The following is a 17,958-nucleotide window of genomic DNA, read 5'->3' as shown; positions in this document are numbered from 1 at the left end:
ACCTCCTCTAAAACAAAAAGTCCTCAGTCTGTTATGACATATTTTCAAGTTACTGACTGGTATGTTTTAAATTCAAATGGAGAAGATGGAAGGGAATAACAATTACGATATTTTCATTCAGGGATGGGCAAAGTCTTTTTAGAGGTGACGATTTCAAGGCAAACAAACATTCACCTCTTACACAGATGCACTAAGTTCCATCTCACCAACAGCTGAATGACGTCTGTGATGTTGTGTCTAAGGTCACACTCTTCAGCAGGAACATTACGACCACATACTCTGGTGGGCTTCTGTTTAACTCTAACCTTCTCAGCTTTGACTCAAATGTATGCGCTGTTATATTTAGGTGCTGAAACGCATTTCAGATGTCTCTCATGATGAATTGTAAGCGCAAAACTGTTAGCTTCATCATCGACCTTGGCTCAGCTCAGGCATTTTAAGTGTTTTGTTTTGTACCATAAGAAAAGAGCAGCATATCACAGAGAGCCGGTTCAACACGCACACACACACACCTCTCTTGGTCTATTTCCCTCAACGATTCTGCACAACTACATTAGGCTCCATGCAGAGAGGATAGTGAATTTGCTGTCAAGCCAAGCAGATGCAGTCAATATTTCTATGCCAGGACACGACACGCATGTGTGAGCGAGAACTGGAGAGTCGGAAGAGAGACACAGACCCTCCTGTACATATCAATATTGTCTTTATAAAAAAAAAAAAAAAGAAACAGGCTAGACTTAAAGGATTATGTCACATCAGTATTCGCAGTTTCAAACCAGAACTCCATAACCACAACGCAGTTTCAAACCATAACATGTGGAAGAGCGTGTTTGCAAGTCAGCTCATAAGTGAATGTGTGACATTAAAAATTGCATTAGAATGACATGGACAATAGAAGCAGTGGAAGAAAGTTGGTCGACCTCTTGCTACAAAACTAGGCAAGAGCCTAGTAACATGACAGGAAAAAACAAAATTGCAGATGTTGCTGTGCAACGTGTGACATCAGACGATCTCTTTAAACATTTGAACATGAAATGTATGAAATCTTTCAAAAATACTAATAATAAATGTAAAGAATGCAAAGAAAATTTACAATAAAAATCAACAACCTGTTACGTAAAAGATGATGGGCATTTAAACACGTCTCTTCTAAGCCAAATCTATCACTGGAGCAGAAAAAGAAGAGGAAGACACATCTGACTGGCCAGACGTGATGCCACCGTTGCACTATTTGAAGCTGTAGGATGCACATGGGAATGGTAATGCATACAGTACGTGTGCCATGTGGATATCAAAATAACATCTCATTTTACTTCTCCTTGTGCAGCCTAAAATACTGAACAAAAATTGTCGAGGTGCTGGTTGTAACCAACCTTTTGGCACTGTGGATCTTGCAAACAGCAGCTTTCCAATCAAATATAATTTGAATCTATTTTTTTAAATTATTTTGTCATCAGTGGTATCATCAGCATCTTCCCTCTTCCTTCGCTCCTCCCCTGCCACTCTACAAGTGTTTGTTTGATGCATGTGTCACTTAGTTATACACAGAAACCCTCATATAAAGCATATTTCTAATAATTGCAGTCCCAACAAAGGAAGCTTTTAGCCTGTCCTCACAAGGTTTAGAGGGTTAAAACGTCAGTAAAAGTAGTTTATTATAATTGGGGTCAAGTTTAGTTCAGAGTTCTGGTTACGGTTAGGCATTTGTTTTGGATGGTTAAGTTAAGGGTGAGAGGCTGGGGAAAGCATTATGGCAATGAGAGGTCCTCACAAGAATAGTGTAACAAACAAGTGTGTGTGGCAAACATGCTCAAGCAGCCTTGTGTCTCAATAGGATTCTCAACATTAATGGCAGCCACACACAAGCAGGTCGAGGCTGTGGCTCTAGCACAAAGACACACATCTTCAGGATGATGCATAAAATGAGTAGCAGGTGAGAGCAAATGGATGGCATGGGAAAGAGGAGTTAATGGGTAGAAAGTGAATTTTGCTGGGATGGATGAGAGTAGGTGTGGAGAGATGTGTTGTTCATTTCTTCAATGCCACCACTTATTTCCCTTAGGGTCCTTGATTATAAATGAATCCGCTAATGCTTCTCTTCAAAACAGAATCCTGACTTTAAAATGTAAAAAAATAAAAACACTAGATTTGGTGAAATAATTGTGAGTAGCCACAAAACAAAGAAACAATTTACAGTATACATTTTAGTTTTTCAAAGGTTAGCCCTGCAAAAACATGTCAATATGTGTTTTTTTTATTGGATTTCATTATTTGATATTTGGCTTGGTTTCAATTTCTCTTTTTCATGGTGATTGGATTTAAACTTAAAGATTTGGCTTTTGTTATTGGAGCATCAGTTCTAAGACATAGCCAAAACAATTATATTTTTCCCTCAAACCAAAGCCTGAAAAAGTTCATTTTGGCCTTTCTTCCGTCCAAGTGCTCATTCTGCAGTGTAGAGCTGCTCAGTTCACCAAATTGTTTTACATGCCCACTGAATATCACTATGTACCAGCACGCTCCCGTGGCCAACACCTGTGTTGCCAGGTGCCAGGCCAATTTTTGCAAACCCTGAAAGCATCTGATCGCAAGCCATATGAATGACGACCATGTATTTGTCTCAAAAAACTGTGCGATAGGTTGAATGCTCAACTGCAAACAACCCACTTGATGTTGCTACACAGTAATTGTTGCCCTGTCATGATCCGATTGTTTCCTCCAATGCAATTTTTTTTCAGGTAATACACAGACTCTATAAATTGAGTAGATCATTTGACCTGAGCCCATCTGATGGAGAGATACAAAGACACAAATGCATACAGAACATGTACGTGAGGCGACACACGGAATGTACTTGTGTACTTGCATACTGCTGAGCAGCGTGACCAGAAGTGCTTGTTGTGAAGCAACACTTCATGAATGCCGAAACATGGTGACGTGCCCAAGGACTATGTATGAGCTTGTTCCAGCTGATATTTGCCAGTGTGCACTGTAGGATTCTGAATGTATGGATTATTCGGGCAAGCAAATGACTATAATATCCAAATGCAAATGTCAGACTGATTCCCTGGAGAGTGAGGGACAGATGGTTGACTTCTGCAGCAAATGATAACAGACATAGAACAGGTAGATCCTAAAAGCATGCATAGTAAAGGACCTACAGATAAGATAGGAAAACATCAAACCGGAAGTGGGAGAAAAGATGAGCAGGCTCTTAAAAACACTCTCTCTGAGACCTTTTTGACACAAGTGTAAATTGAAGAAAAGACAATCCGATTCAGACCAGAATTTTCATGAATATAGGTAGATATGTTCAAACACATTATGTCCTCACATCCTTTCAGTTATAAATGAGGATATGCCACACGGAAACCTGTTCTTTGTTTCTGCTAGTTCCTGGCATTTACAGTACGTGGATGTGAATAAAATGGCACACCGCAATAAAAAAAGCAAAACAATCGTTCAACAATTTGTGTTGATAAATGACATTAATCCCAGGGTTTCCTTAGAAAAAAATTGACTGTGGCTCCCATATCATAAAATAATTACATTTTAAAAGGTCACAATACAGCAGGAGCCATTGACCTTGCCTGATCAACCCTGAATTAAGCTGAGGCATTACCGCCGCATGTTTATCTGTAACTTAAGGTCGGAACTGTGGGACTAACCCCTTGTACTGTAGCAGTGTGGCACATTAATGATGATAAATTGTTCGGCGCATGGACCAGTGGCTCTGTTGATCCCACGTTCCCTGAGATTATTGTAAAACATCATCCTGGGTTTGCAAAAAAACACAGATATTTCTGGGTGGAACCATTAAAGTTTCATTAGTAGCACAAAAAAGCTTGGCAATATAAAGAGGGTCCCAAGACGAGGGGAATCAGACTCTGCTCCCTGAGAGAGGTCTGTTCAGAGGGAATCCAGAGGTGGATCTACCCAACTGTAGAACTTCCTCACACAGGAGGAGCAGTCTGTTTTTTTGTCCAGGGTCTTCATCCTGAGCTGTGTCATCGAAGGTACACATGTTTTTCAGTCCTCTGGGTATCCTGCGATGGGTGCGGTGGGACTATGGGGACACGATTCAGCCATGGCTGACTTTGTCATCAGTTCACTTCACAATCTTTTTGAACAAAACATTTCTGTGCAGCGACAGAGGAGAGAGACATTTTGGTTTCCGGATCAAATCTCTTTTGCTGATGATGTGACAGACACAGACCTCCAGTTGTCGTTGGGAACATTCACATGTGCATGTGACACATGAAAATCAGGTCCTCTATATTCGGAAAAAGGTGGAGTACCTTTTCCAGATTGAATGAGATTGTGTCCACAGGTGGGGGAGTTTTGACATCTTGGCGTTGTTCCCTTTCCTCTTAAGAGGGAAAGATGGACCAAGTGATGGATTAGCACAGTGAAGGACAAAATGTACCGGTGAAGCTACTCTCACCTGTGACCATGCAACACATTCTCACTCCCATTGCTTAATATGCTGACTTTGGGAAAGCGGAGTTTTGTGTCCTTATGTGACGCCAAAGGTAGCCTTCAGTGTTCTCTAGGACGAGAAACACATAAGGGTATATAAATAGCAACTGACATCCAAGATGAGGGAGAGCTTCTGTACATCTCCCCTATGCCTTCACATGCTTTCCAGTTTGGAGGGGATGAGGTCAATATTCTGTTTCACCAGGAGCATTACTTCTGTATTTCAAAGAGACCCCTACTATTATTTTCAAATATCAGTTGTTGTCGCAAGTGTTGTTATTCTTCATATTCCAGAAAATCCAGAGCAATATCCTTGCACACAGTCTGCTGTAAGTCAACGAAAAATCGAACATCATCAATCCTCCCAAACCTTCAGGTTAGAATCGACCACTTCAGAATAATTTGTTTCTTTTATGGGCAGTAATATTCCTGTCTCTCACCTTTCTGCTGTGCATGTAGACCTTTAGGGGAGATTACCTTATTGACGAACACCTAGATATTGAGCCTGTGTGAAGTTACTAAATGAGTGAGCTGAGCTGGGCTGAACGTGGGGTGGGAAGCAGTCAAAATATGATTCAAATCTTTCTTAAGGGGTGATGTTTTTGACCAAAAACCTCTGGTAGAAAATCAATGAAACAGATTGGGCTCGCCGTCATGTCCCCAAAAGGGACTTCTTAAAAATCTGAAGAGATGATTCTGACCGTGGATTCTAATGAAATATGGAATACAATGACTGCAAGTTAGTGCAACAAGGCAGTTATAAATTGTGTAGCTGTGACAGGTTTTGTCCAACCAACACACTGCATTTCATTTAATTAATTGAGACAATATTTCATGCAGGTTTGGAATTTTAAGAGACTTCGACCTCACAGTAACACATATTTCTGCAGCTTTTCTTCCCGGGTCTAGAATCATGAGCTTAGTGAATGCTGTCAAAATTGCCAACAGCGGCTGTCTCCACATGCCTTTGGTCTCTGGTGTGAGTGAGAGGTCTACTCTCACTGTTTTTCATTCACTGCTTCTATACCCAGGGTGGTCTTAAGCCACATTGCACTTTTTATCACAAAAAACCCACATAAGCTGGTCTAACATTGAATCCATGTGACGTTACACTCCCGACTGAAACGCAGAGTTGAGTTTATTTTAATATTATTTGATTGACAACATGAAGTTCATTCCGTATCCAATGATTCCATTTAGTTCAGGTTAATTCTAGTTCAGATCCAGGAAGAATGTTTGAAAAATTTGAGCATGAGAAAAGTACATCAGCGGTTTTACTTATGCAGTGAAGCACCTATGTGTACCTGAGAAAATCACAGTATTGTTATTATTATCAGTGTGATGTGTCACTCATCCTGTGATCCTATGCAGACACGAACAAGCTTTCGTGACATCACTTCTAATATGAGATCTGTAGTGAAAGGAATCAGCAAAAAGGAGCGGTTTGAGTCGATTTAATATTAGCTTTTTTAACAGGTAATTTTCCAAATAGGATGAACATTTCTGTCACACTTTGTTGACATATTCAAACGTGCAGTGCAGGGTGTTCTATAATATCATGACAATATTGAGATTTGTGATTCAGCATGCAATTTTTAAAACAATGTTTATTTATTTGGGGGTGATTCTGCATCATTCTGTGGTACAACACTTGATATTCTGAAATGTCATTGATGACAGAAGAATAACACATCTTTATTTAACTATTGACCTGTAAAAAGAAAGGCATTTATCATTGTGGTCACACTGTTGAGGGGCCTCTCCACACTCAAAACTTCTAGACTGGGTTCAGCGTTTGTATTGAATACGATGGATCATCAGTCAGTGGCAGCAAAGTTGACACTGAAGCGTCACTGCAATGATGGAGTCAGTCACGGTTTATACTTGACAACCAGGAAGTGGTCAAATCCTTCTTTACCCTCCTTATCCCGATCGATCTGTACATTCTCAACTGAGCGCATCCAAGAAAAGACACTAGTCTTTGAGCGACAGCAGATAAGGAGGATTGAATTGTGGTCAACTGATCATTTGCCAATAAGCAAGCAGCAGCACCCTGTTGTCTTGTTCACTGGGATCTGCCAACAGCAACTCCCAAGAGGCTTCCCAGAGAGATTTGGACGTGACAGTATACCAACAAGCAGATGCTCAACTCTTTGGAAAGCACTCCTCTAATTGGCAGTGCAGATGGTTGTCATTTGATTGTACAGTGTTTTATTTGTAAACTGAAAGGTTAAGCTTCACACTAGGAATGCATGCTGAAAGTGCTATTGGCAGTTTGGATGGTAGAAGAAACGTGGAGGCACTGAAGACAATATATGATAGTAGTGTGTGTCAACATGACTGCTGAAATGTGTCTTTCCCTTCTCTCAGTCTCGTATGACTTTCCTCTCATGTCTTCTTAAATTGTCACACCAGCTACTCTGCAGTGGGTTTTCTGATCTTAAAACTCCCTACTATGCCTTGGAATAAATTATTTTTAATAAGGAGCTCTTCTAATTGCTAAGATGTTTTCCTGGAACCTCTGAATCAAAACTGCATAAGAAGTGTTCATCCTGTGATGAACTTAGTAGAATAGTCCGCAGCTCTCCCATGATAATATCCACATCCACCTTTGCTCCCGAAAATAAATATCAGAGAACTTCTCCAGTGTTTTTTGTTCTCTGCCTCCATCACCTCCCTCTTTACAGCAGCAGCACAGCCAGTCATGCCAGATCTTTGCTTGAGCTGTTAAACTAAATTTCCTGCTCCAAATTCATTTTTCATGTCTTGGAACCATCACCAAACGCATTTTGACATCAGTGCATGCGTCCTGTGCCAATGTGAGCGCCGACCAAGAACATAATAAAATATTTTGGATGCATTAGCCATGCTGCATGACAGACGTAGGCAACATTTTTCATTTTAACATTCTATATTTACACCACATTTGGGGCAAGACGCTATTATTGAGGATATTGAAAAAGCTCATAGATGGCTGCATGTTGTATCATCAGTGTGCTTCCCAGAGAACCAACCACTCCTACACAGATCCATCTTTTCTGTGTAGGAGCAATGCTTTTGCTTGTTCTCATAGTAGTAGTAGTCATGGTTTTCAGTGGGGAAGTGGACATGGGTGTATTTTAAATAATATTCTCAATTGATGGGTGGGTCAATTATAATAATGAAAAAAATAAATGTCATATTTATTGAGTAAAAGTAATAAGTAAAGTAAAGTAAAGTAAAAAGCAAAAAGTTCTGTTTCTGCTCACCTAAATTCACTGCCAAAGTCTTTTTAAACTCTTCTCTTAAATGTGCTCCGACCTGTCGGCTGGACTCCAGGTCAGATCACTTATAGGTGCCTGATTTAATGAACTCCTCACCTCGACTGATCTGCTCAGAACCACATGAAGTGAAACCTGCTGCCCTTCACTGATGGGCTCTGCCCACAAAACCATGTGTGTCAAAGCCAGACGAATTAGTACGTGCTTTCATGAAAATAAATCGGCAGTGAAAAACATTGGTCTTTGGCAGCACAACATTGTTCAGATGACAATTATTCTGCTTCAGTCTACAAGGTTATGGCCAAGAATATATTTAAGTCAACATAAACAGATGATTGACTTGTGTTTTGGCCTCTCCCTTAAGATTGACACCAAGTGCCCACCCTCCCTCTCTTCATTCCCTCCAACGCAGCACTCAGCCTTGCCATTTGTGTGGGTCGCTATAGACAAGACATCACCGTCATATATTTTCAAAAAGGGACACAGTCGCCAGACATGTTGACCATGAACTTAGAATAGCTACAAGCTGCTTTTCAAGGTTGTTGCTATTGGCCAATCAGAACACAAAAACAAACCAACATTTAACTTTAATCTTGCTTCATTCGCTTCCACACCCATTTTTCATCCACTCCATGACAGATGAAGACTACACTGAACGTGCACATCAATGCATCTAAACAACACCAAGGCGTAACATATCGACGTTGGGAAAGTTGACTTTTGCGTCATATGCTGACAACAAAGGCAACATTCAGTGTTGCATGTTGACACATTACGTTTTCAAAGTATGTCCTGCCTTCCGCGGCAGTGCGGCACGTTAAAAAAGACAGACGTTGTGCTAAGGTAGGTGCTTAGTTTTAGGGGAAGCATGGAATGGGGCGGCATTGATTGTTTGTGTAACAATTGGTTAGTTGCTATTTAATGCCAGTCAAACAGCTGTGCATTTTAGTCATGGTCACTTTGGCACTGTCACTATATAAATAGCAACTGACATCTGACACATGATTCAGTTGAAGACATCTTCCGTCTGTCTCCGTTCCCCACACTAGACCATTTTTGCCATCCACGACACGCAATCCATATCTTTGCCTGGAACGCTATACTGGAGGTAAAACATTTTATTCTTTCTCTCCCCTATAACCTCCATGTGCAATACTGGGAGGAAAACTAAAGGCCTTTGCCATCAGTACAGGACTGCAATATATTACACCTTGGGAGTGAGGATGTGTTGCGCCTATGAGCAACTTCTTCTTCCATTGACAGGTTGCTGTGTTTTTGGCAATGGCTTTCTGGCAGGTGCTCTGCCAACTGTTCAGTGTAAGAAGATTTCTGTTTATAATTTTGATCTGAAACTTCAGAACAAACTCCAGTCAGGCATGACAGCCCAGCACTGTTTGTTTGAAGTTTGACGTGCAGGAAGGAATCCAGAAGCAGAAAGAGAAGTTTTCCAAGGGTGCTTTTTGTGTACTTATAGGAAGCAACATTGAAAACATAAATAAAACTGTTTAAAGGCTACTCAGGTTCTATTGTTCGTATCTAAGTTTCTCAGCAGATGAATCTCTGATGTTTAAAATACTGGACTTCTATTCTTATTCTGCTTCATTCTTGGACGCAAAGACCAATTGCACAGCATGACAGCAGGAAGGAGGACGGAGGGATGGAGGTCTGTTTTGCTTGCCAACAGTGTCCCTTTTTTAAGAGCATATATGGTTGAGGAGGACTCACACTCATAAACCATCTCCACACGAGGTATAGGGTGCTGTTTGTGAGATTATTTTTAGAGACATAAGCAGGTATCTGAGACAATAATCGGTTGTATTCACAGATATGCAGTGAAATGTAAAAATATGTTTTTCCCAAAAGCTACAACAGAAAAAGTGTATTCCTTTTCTTTGTGAAGCCTTGAGCAAAGCAACACAGTAGTGAAGGTAAGTTGCACAATAAACCGAGCAGGTGGGGTGAATAGGTCCATCCAGACATGAAGGGCTGAATCAGATCCCCTCAAAGGCTTTCATTAAATTTTCAGTTACAACCTGCATCTTATTAGCAGCTCCCTCACCAACGATGCCGGACAATCAATGGCCGTGACCGCACGACTTCTATTCAGCAGTGCACAAATGATCAGCAATTTCAGGGATTGTGAACTTTTGCAAATCAGCCACTTTGCATTGCCTTGTTACACGACAATTTGATTATTTAACTTGTTGTGGCCTTGCATTGTACCGCGTTCCTCCAGAATTACGAGTCTCAGAACCACAACACATCAGAACCTGAAACTCCTCCTTTATTACAGGAGTATGGCAGCGGAGGCTGAGGGCAGCCAATCGTGATGCTGGTCCGAGCCTTGCTATGAGGCTGCACAACCAGAACTCCTAACAGCAGTGAATTATTATTATCCACAGATGGGAAAGCCTTTCATATCAGAGGCCATTAAAATATCATCAGGCAGAAACCATACTGGGATTGTGAGCAACTGCCTTATTGGTCAGCAGTCATATTAGTGTCAAATGGGCTCAAATAGCCAAACAAATACCTGCATCTTTTTGCGATGAAATAGCTTCACTATTGCCAGGCAGCTAAATAGCCCCAAATTATTCCCCAAATAATAATGAAGCAAAGAAAACATTGGATGCATTACAAGGCCTGGTCCTACACTCATTCTGTGCCTCCTGTTGTATTACATAGAGCACAGAGAAATTCTGCCCCTCATATCCACATAATAAAACAGGATGGCGAAATTGTGCATTTTGGGAATTTGGAGCAAATCTCTAAATGGAACCGAAAGTAGACATTTTAGGTTTAAACCTTCCTTGGCGTGGCAACAGATTCTGCCCCATCAGTGGGGCATCGCTTCCCTGCCTCCCCCAACACACGGAGCCCACAAATCCAGATCCCACTTTTCACGTTTTGCGTGTCCATAAAGAAGATTTGTTGCCAATACAGCCACTGAACTCCGTAATATCAACCCCCTTAACCCAACAAAATCTGTCATACCAAGAAACAATAGCAGTAAATGACACTCGCAAAGCCCGCTATAAAACAGAAGGGTGGAAGCCAAAATTTCTTATAACTGGGTGAATCAGTTTTTCCACTTCATTAGGTAAAGTTTTTGAAGTGACTGGAGCCTACCAAATGGGTTGCGGTGGAAAATGGTTCGACTAAAACCTAAAGAGATTCTTTAACAGATTAAATTAGGGAGCGGTTACCGTGCCAACCAGCGTAGCATAAACTAGACCTGCAAAGAGTCCAAGCTCCTTGGAGTCTTAATTGGAAGCACTGCATCATTAAAAGGAACAGCAACATACAATGTGATAATGGAGACACACCTGCCTCGGTTTTCTTTCCAACTAATGAGCTTTTTCATTTATGAAAAGACATCTAATTTGGTTTAGAATCAGATGACTGTATGACAGCTCTCTCAACAAGAGAAAGTGTGGCTCACAAAACTATGACTCTTGTAGGTACACAGTCTAACAGACATCAATGAAGTTATGAGTGGAAACAGTCAGTAAACTTGTCTAGTGAGGATGATTCTCATGCTTGCCTCCATCGCCTCTGTAGGAGCCAAGAGTTTTGATCACATTAAAAAAAAAAAAAGTACTTCAAACATTTGATCAGATTTGTGAAAGAGTTTTGATGCTAATGCAACATGCTGCATTTCACTTTCATTAGAATGAAAGACGTGTGTGTCAGTGTCTTGTTTTGAAAGGTGAGGCTTATGAAAAATAGAAAAAGAAAATATAAGTCATAAAATGAAATCATAAGATTCTGCAAAAATCAAATCACATCAATGGGTGAATTGTTTGTATTCTTTAATTCCATTGGAAAACATTCAGTAGCAGACATTCATAAAAGTTCAGAAGAGGACTCGATGTTTTTAACAATTGCAGGTCCAATTGGTATTCATGGAAGTATGCAAAATGACGGAGGAAAATTATTCACAAAAAAAAAAAAACCTCTGATTTCAGGAACAGTTGTCGTGAATCTTATTAGAGATTAACTTTTAAAAGTTCAATGCCGCATAATAAGCCTTTCCATTTATTTAGAGCACTTTAATCTTTTTCTGCCCATGTTTCTCATTTTAACAGCAGAGTCTGACTGACAGTCCTGTCAAAGACGAAAAGTACAATTGGTTTGGTAATGTACAGCGCTGTTTGACTTTAGTGGAGGGACATTGTCGCCCTGCACTGAACAAAGATGATCGATCATTTTATTCATGTCGTAAACTTGTGTAGCCAGAACAATGACCTTGAATGAAAGCATTATAAATAAATAAAAATAGAATATATGTCAAACCCAAGTACAAGGGGCCAAATCCAGTCATCATCAGCGACCTATGAGATAGTTGGCAACAAGTTAAAACTTTGTAGCGATGTGACCTTATGAGGCTATTGTGACCCATATGGCTGGTAATAACAGACTTCATCCATGTTAACGGTTATACACAAGCTTCCAAGTATAGAAAAAAAAGATATGGAAAGAAAGGATTTTGATGGAAAGCAAGTGGATGCATGTGTTTCATTTAGAGTGGCTATTGTGTTATGAGCAGTGTTGAGGAATTTTGAACTACATGTAGCTGAACTACATGGCTTAAATACTATTTGCAGTAACCTTCTGAAAATGGAACTACATCTATCTGCATCAGCATAAACTGCGATTGTTTAACTACTCTGCCTACAAAGATACCCAACTGACACCATCTCCATTACTGCGTAATAAACTGTGCACGTCCAGTCGCAGTTCTCCTTACCCCAGTGGCCTGTGGGTATTACGTTTTATATACACCCATATGTGAAATACCATATGGGTGTATATAACACATTGTTAAATAATGTTAAATGCATTTAACACAATATTAAATAACGTTGTGTTAAATGCATATGTCCATCTGGCCTACAATGTGTCCTACATTCTAGATTTTGTCCCTTTGTGTTATTGGGTTTGTCAGCCCAGATTGAAAGGAAGGCAGTTTTGCTGTGGGAACTCTCTCTGAATCCATTGTATGTGTTGGAGTTTATTAGATACTGCCTGAATCCATGACTTACTTCTTTCATTTTCTGCTGCTAATCCCAGAATCCCAGCGACATATCCATACATGGGGACGATTTAGACAGGTTGACAGTCCATCACAAGTCAAATAAAGGTAATAAACCTCTGTATATTTTTTGCACTGTTGGAGGAAAGCAGAGAGCCTGGAGGGCACCCATGTGCAGTAAGAAATGGTGGAACAAACAAACGCTGCACTGCCACAGCAAAGACTGTGTCTCAGTAAGGAGTGGGCAAATCAATTCCCTCAGGGGCCATATGACTGTTGAGAGTCTTAAAATTAACTTTAATCTAGTTATCAAAACAGTGGACGTCTCTGCAGAGGGTGGTGAGGACAGCAGAGAAAATCATCGGGACCCCGCTCCCTGCCATCCAGGACATAGCAGATGGTCGCTGCTTATCCAGGGCACAAAGGATCATCTCGGACTCTACTCATCCCCAGTATGCACTGTTTTCCCTCCTGCCATCCGGCAGACTATTCCGCAGCATCCGAAGCAGAACCACCAGATTCAGGAATAGTTTCGTTCCTGGTGCTGTCAGGTTGCTGAACATTGGACAATAGCTGCAATACTGTTTATTTGTTTATATATATATATATATATTTTTTTTTTTCTTTTTTGGTTGTACATCTTCTGACAAGTTTGTCTGATATTTATTTATTTTTGGACATATAGTTTTTGTTTTTGGAAACCAGAGGTCTCAGACCGAAATTTCGTTGCCATAATATAGTGATATGTTTTTGTGCAACTACAATAAAGAAAGTCTAAGTCTAAGTCTATAAATTAGGAGAAAAATGGGGACATATTATATGCTTAAAAATGTTATTTGATTAAATGTTAATTGATATTATATTGGAAGAAGTGGTATAATTTGGTAGCACTACAGTGGTTAAAACATGTTAATATCATATAAAGGCACATTTTATAATTCTTACATCACTGTAAAATTTCTTTAATATCTTTTACTTATTTATTTTGGGGGACAAACAGAAAAAATGAGCACTACTCGACACAAGAATATAATTTCATTTAACAAATCTGTGTAACCATTCATAGCTATGGCCGTTTATACATATAATTCAAATGATAACAAAAGTTCTGCACTGACCTCAAGAGGACCGCAAAATACAGGTAAAGGGCCACACTTTGCCCATGTCTGCTCTAAATAAGATTCCTACTAGAAGGCCTTTATTTGCTCCACAGTAGGGAAATTCAACATTGAGCAGTATTTGAACAGTACGATGACGTTGAAAGGAATAGTTAGCTCTGCAGGTTGTCCAGCAGCAGACGCGCATGTGACGCATTAATGGTAAAGGAAGTCCAGCAATAATTAGACGTGAACTCTATTTGCTAGTGACCTTGAGCACCCAGACCTACGGCGGGCTGACAAATTAGGGTTCTCTGTCTGCGCAAGCAAGGGCTCTCATAGGTTAATAGGAATGAGAAGTGCGCGTGAGGAGTGTTGAAAGACAGAGCAAAACGTGTTGTATTTGCTTAAATGTGAGTGAGTGTGCAGCTACACTCCAGGGCTAATGGAAAACCAAGCTGTGCTTAATCCCCAGCGCTGGCTGGGGTATGCTCCTGGAATTATTGCATTGTTCTCATCGGGCAATAATACATGGCATTGTTAACTGGCATGAGCGTCGTGCATGGCTTGGCAACACGAAATGGGTCTTATTACAGTCGACTCTGTTTGTCATGTGGCAATAAAGCCCAAACTACGCTTGTTTGTCATGGATTATCTGATGATTCTGGAGTGAGTGATGCTAACAACATCTGCCGATCTGCACTCACATTATCACCTTTGCTGCTAATAGAAGGATTAGAAAAATGCTACAATGGAAACACATAACACATTTGAGGGGCCGTGAGCTGTGGCAGTCTCACTCCATCAGCAAGCCTCCTGTCTCTTGGAATCAATCCTTTCTCCCCCCCCCCAATCTCTGCCATCCTTTCTGGCCTATGGATTTTTATCACACTCTTTCACCTGCAATGTCATCTTGCCTGCACTCTCTAACCATCATCCCAACTCCATCTCAGTCTCTCTTCATTCTTCTTCGATGGGTGTATTGAGAAGGTTTCTGCTAGAAATGGTTTTATTCTCAGGTTCACTGAGAGGGAAAGAAACTTTGGGGACGGGGAAAGAAAAATATTTTCTTGGGAGCAAGAACATAATATATAAGCAACTGTTATTTCAAATAATATTTACTACAAACATAGCCAAAGATGGATATGTATGAAAAATATGCAACACACAAAAAGCTACCAAAGCACAGCTTGATGCGGAGTCAGCACATGGTCATGCATTTTTAAGCCACTTATTCTGCTAACTGTCGTGTGTCCTATTTCATGAAGATAATTCATGATGATTAATTCTTCAGCTCAGCTCACAGGGATAACACTTCAGAGGGTGTGTCTAACAGGAGACCAGCAATCCTGCACGCCACAGAAATCCTAAATTGTTTCTATGAACAGCTGTAGCCCAGATCAGAAATAAAATAAATAAATAAATATCATTCTACAGAATTAAAAACAAACAAACACCATGGCATTAAGAAATGACTTCTGTGTTGCAATGCTGTCATGGTGAGAATTCCTCTACTGATATAATAATAACAATATTCCAATAATATATTTGGCTTTTAATGTGAAATTAGTCTCACGATTCCAGGACGCAAATCCAGTCTAGCGTTTTCACATTGGCAAAAAGCATGAAATGAAGGCGTCTGTGATGGTGGTAGCGCTGCAGGGGGGGTCTTTCACAGCTTTTCTCTCAGTTCCTCTGTCACCATGCTCTTATGATTTATTAGTGACGTTGAGTGCTATTTGACATCTGACACCATTCCATCATCCAGACCATCCGGCAGCTCACCATACTCATTTTTTTCTCAGCTCATTGATTTTTCCCGTGCTGTTCCGATACACCGACATGCACCTCATAATGCGGCGTCTACTGTTCAGCAACTGCTGTGTCAATCGCAATCATGAGAACTTCCGTCACCTAACACTAAAACTTAACAGATAGTATGGTGTGCAGAAGTCAACCAAGATATTTGACTCAAATGTTACGTTTGAGATCTCCCGTGCCTTTTTAAGCTGTATGAATTGTCACCGCTGTGTGAGCGTGCCTGTGCAGGCGATGCACACTTCTCCCTGTGTGTCTATCACAGGGCCATCTTTGTCTTGACTGGATACGCTCTGAACTGTGTGTGCAGGAGTGTGATTGATGGAGCTGCAGTGGTACTGCGGAGGGAAAGACCAACGCTGGGTCGGATCACGGTGATAGTAAATGCTGAGCAGCAGGTACGGATAGAGCGAGACAGAGGGCATCTGGAGGTAGTGAAGGGGAGGGCTGGGAATGACACCATCTCCCACACCTTTTGAACAGTCTGAAAACAAGATGTACTTGATAAAAGAACACACAATAGAGAGTGATAAGAAGCAGCGTCTGATGAAGGTAACTGATGTTTGTTCTGTCAAAGAATTACTGACGTGTTTTTCTCTTCTTTTATATTGTTTCTGATGTCTATTAAAACAACATAATAGCAGCTGAATTGAGGTAGAGACAAAAGGACTAAATCATAAAAAGTGAAAAAGTCAATTTTTCCTTGTGTTTCTTTGTTGACCGGACTGCGATAAAATAATGAATGGTTGAACAGAATTAATCTCATTATCATGTTTTATCAGATTGAAGGGTGAGGAATATTCCTCGGAGCCAAGCACTCCACCTGTTCTCTGGTCTGCCATGTAGCCTCCTCCCAGTTTGACACACATTAAAAACATCTAAAGCAGAAGTGTAATACATTATGAACACAGCGAGACAGTGATTCTTTTTATACAGTCCGCCGCCGTTACAAGCCTCTTGATCTCACACCTCATTTTCAGCTTTTTCTCTGCAAGATATAAATGTGGAACCTTCTGTGATTTATAAAATAGTTCTCCTGTAGGATAACACTGTGCTGTCAGGGGTAGTGATCAGAAGAACTCGCACTGTCTTTGTAGATCTAGAGAAACCCTAGGATAGTGTCCCAGGAGGGGAAGTGTGCTACTGTATGAGGAAGTCAGGGGCATCTGAAAGTACTGTAGGTGAGGGATGTACAAGTCATGACAATGGTGTGGATTCATGGTGAGAGGAGGATTACATCAGGGATCACCTCTCAGCAGCTTGCTGGTTTGCTAGTGACTGATACACAAAGTTAGGGAGGAGTCCATTATGTTTGTGTGTTTGCTGACAATATAGTGATTTATAGAGAAGGTGCAGAGGAGGTGAAGGAGTGGACGAGCTGGTGGGAAGAGAAAGGAGGATCAGTAGAAGCAAGACAGAATACATGCGTGTAAATGAGCTAGAGGCATGGGGACCAAGAGATGTAGAGAAAACACAACAGTCATACCAAGCAATGGATACAGATTAAAAGAGGTGAAGCAGAGAGTGTAGACATTGTGGAACAAGAAATCTGTCAAGGGTGCTCTATGACAGAAGAGCAGCAGCTGGAGTGAAAAGGTGGTCTGTAGGACAGTGGTGAGACCTGCCATGATGCATGGCAAGCTGTGGCACAAAGAGGAAAAGCACAGTGTGAGAGATGAAGAGGCTCAGGTGTTCATTGACAGTGGCTAGGGAGGGCGAGATTATACATGAGTATATCAGAGGGATAGATCATTTTGGATGCAAAGTTTGGATGTCCAGACTCAGATGGTTCAAACGTGAGGAGAGGAGAGGCTGGTCTTATGTTGGAGGGAGAGTGTAAGAAAAGGAAGGACAAGGCTAAAGAAGACCAGGAGGACAATCGCTGAGATGATAGAGGATATGAAGAGGAAAAGTGCCAAAGTCGTAGCGATCACTTTGCCAGCTGAAAGGAGTTGCTTTCACAGCAATTTGCACACGTTCAGTCATACAGAGGTTGGAGTAGATAATCTTAATGTTTGAATGCCGCACACAAACTAAACAGATCTGTCAGTGTAGAAACATCAGAAAATATGCTGCATGAAAGGGGCAACAGTTTCCTCTGATACTGTGGCTTCAGATCCTCCACCAAAATTCTTGACTACGTGATCCGATCCAGTGAGCCCTGAAGGTCACAGATAATTACGGGTGAGTAAATAGAGAACAAGTGCGGATGAGGGTTTCTGCAAACTAATTCCAAATCAGTGGGAAGAAATAAAAAAAATATGTTTTT

At 40.8% G+C, this 17,958-nt stretch overlaps 1 protein-coding gene across 2 annotated transcripts in view; it reads right to left on the bottom strand.

Annotated features, from left to right (window-relative positions):
* cntnap2a (contactin associated protein 2a) overlaps positions 1 to 17,958 on the bottom strand; it is a 291,628-nt gene that overhangs the window by 175,817 nt on the left and 97,853 nt on the right. The gene's annotated exons all lie outside the window — the stretch shown is intronic.

The sequence above is a fragment of the Synchiropus splendidus genome, chromosome 3 (genome assembly GCF_027744825.2).
Source record: "Synchiropus splendidus isolate RoL2022-P1 chromosome 3, RoL_Sspl_1.0, whole genome shotgun sequence".
Taxonomy (NCBI): Eukaryota; Metazoa; Chordata; class Actinopteri; order Syngnathiformes; family Callionymidae; genus Synchiropus; species Synchiropus splendidus.
The sequence above is the reverse complement of the archived record's forward strand: the minus strand, read 5'-3'. Positions and strand labels throughout refer to the sequence as shown.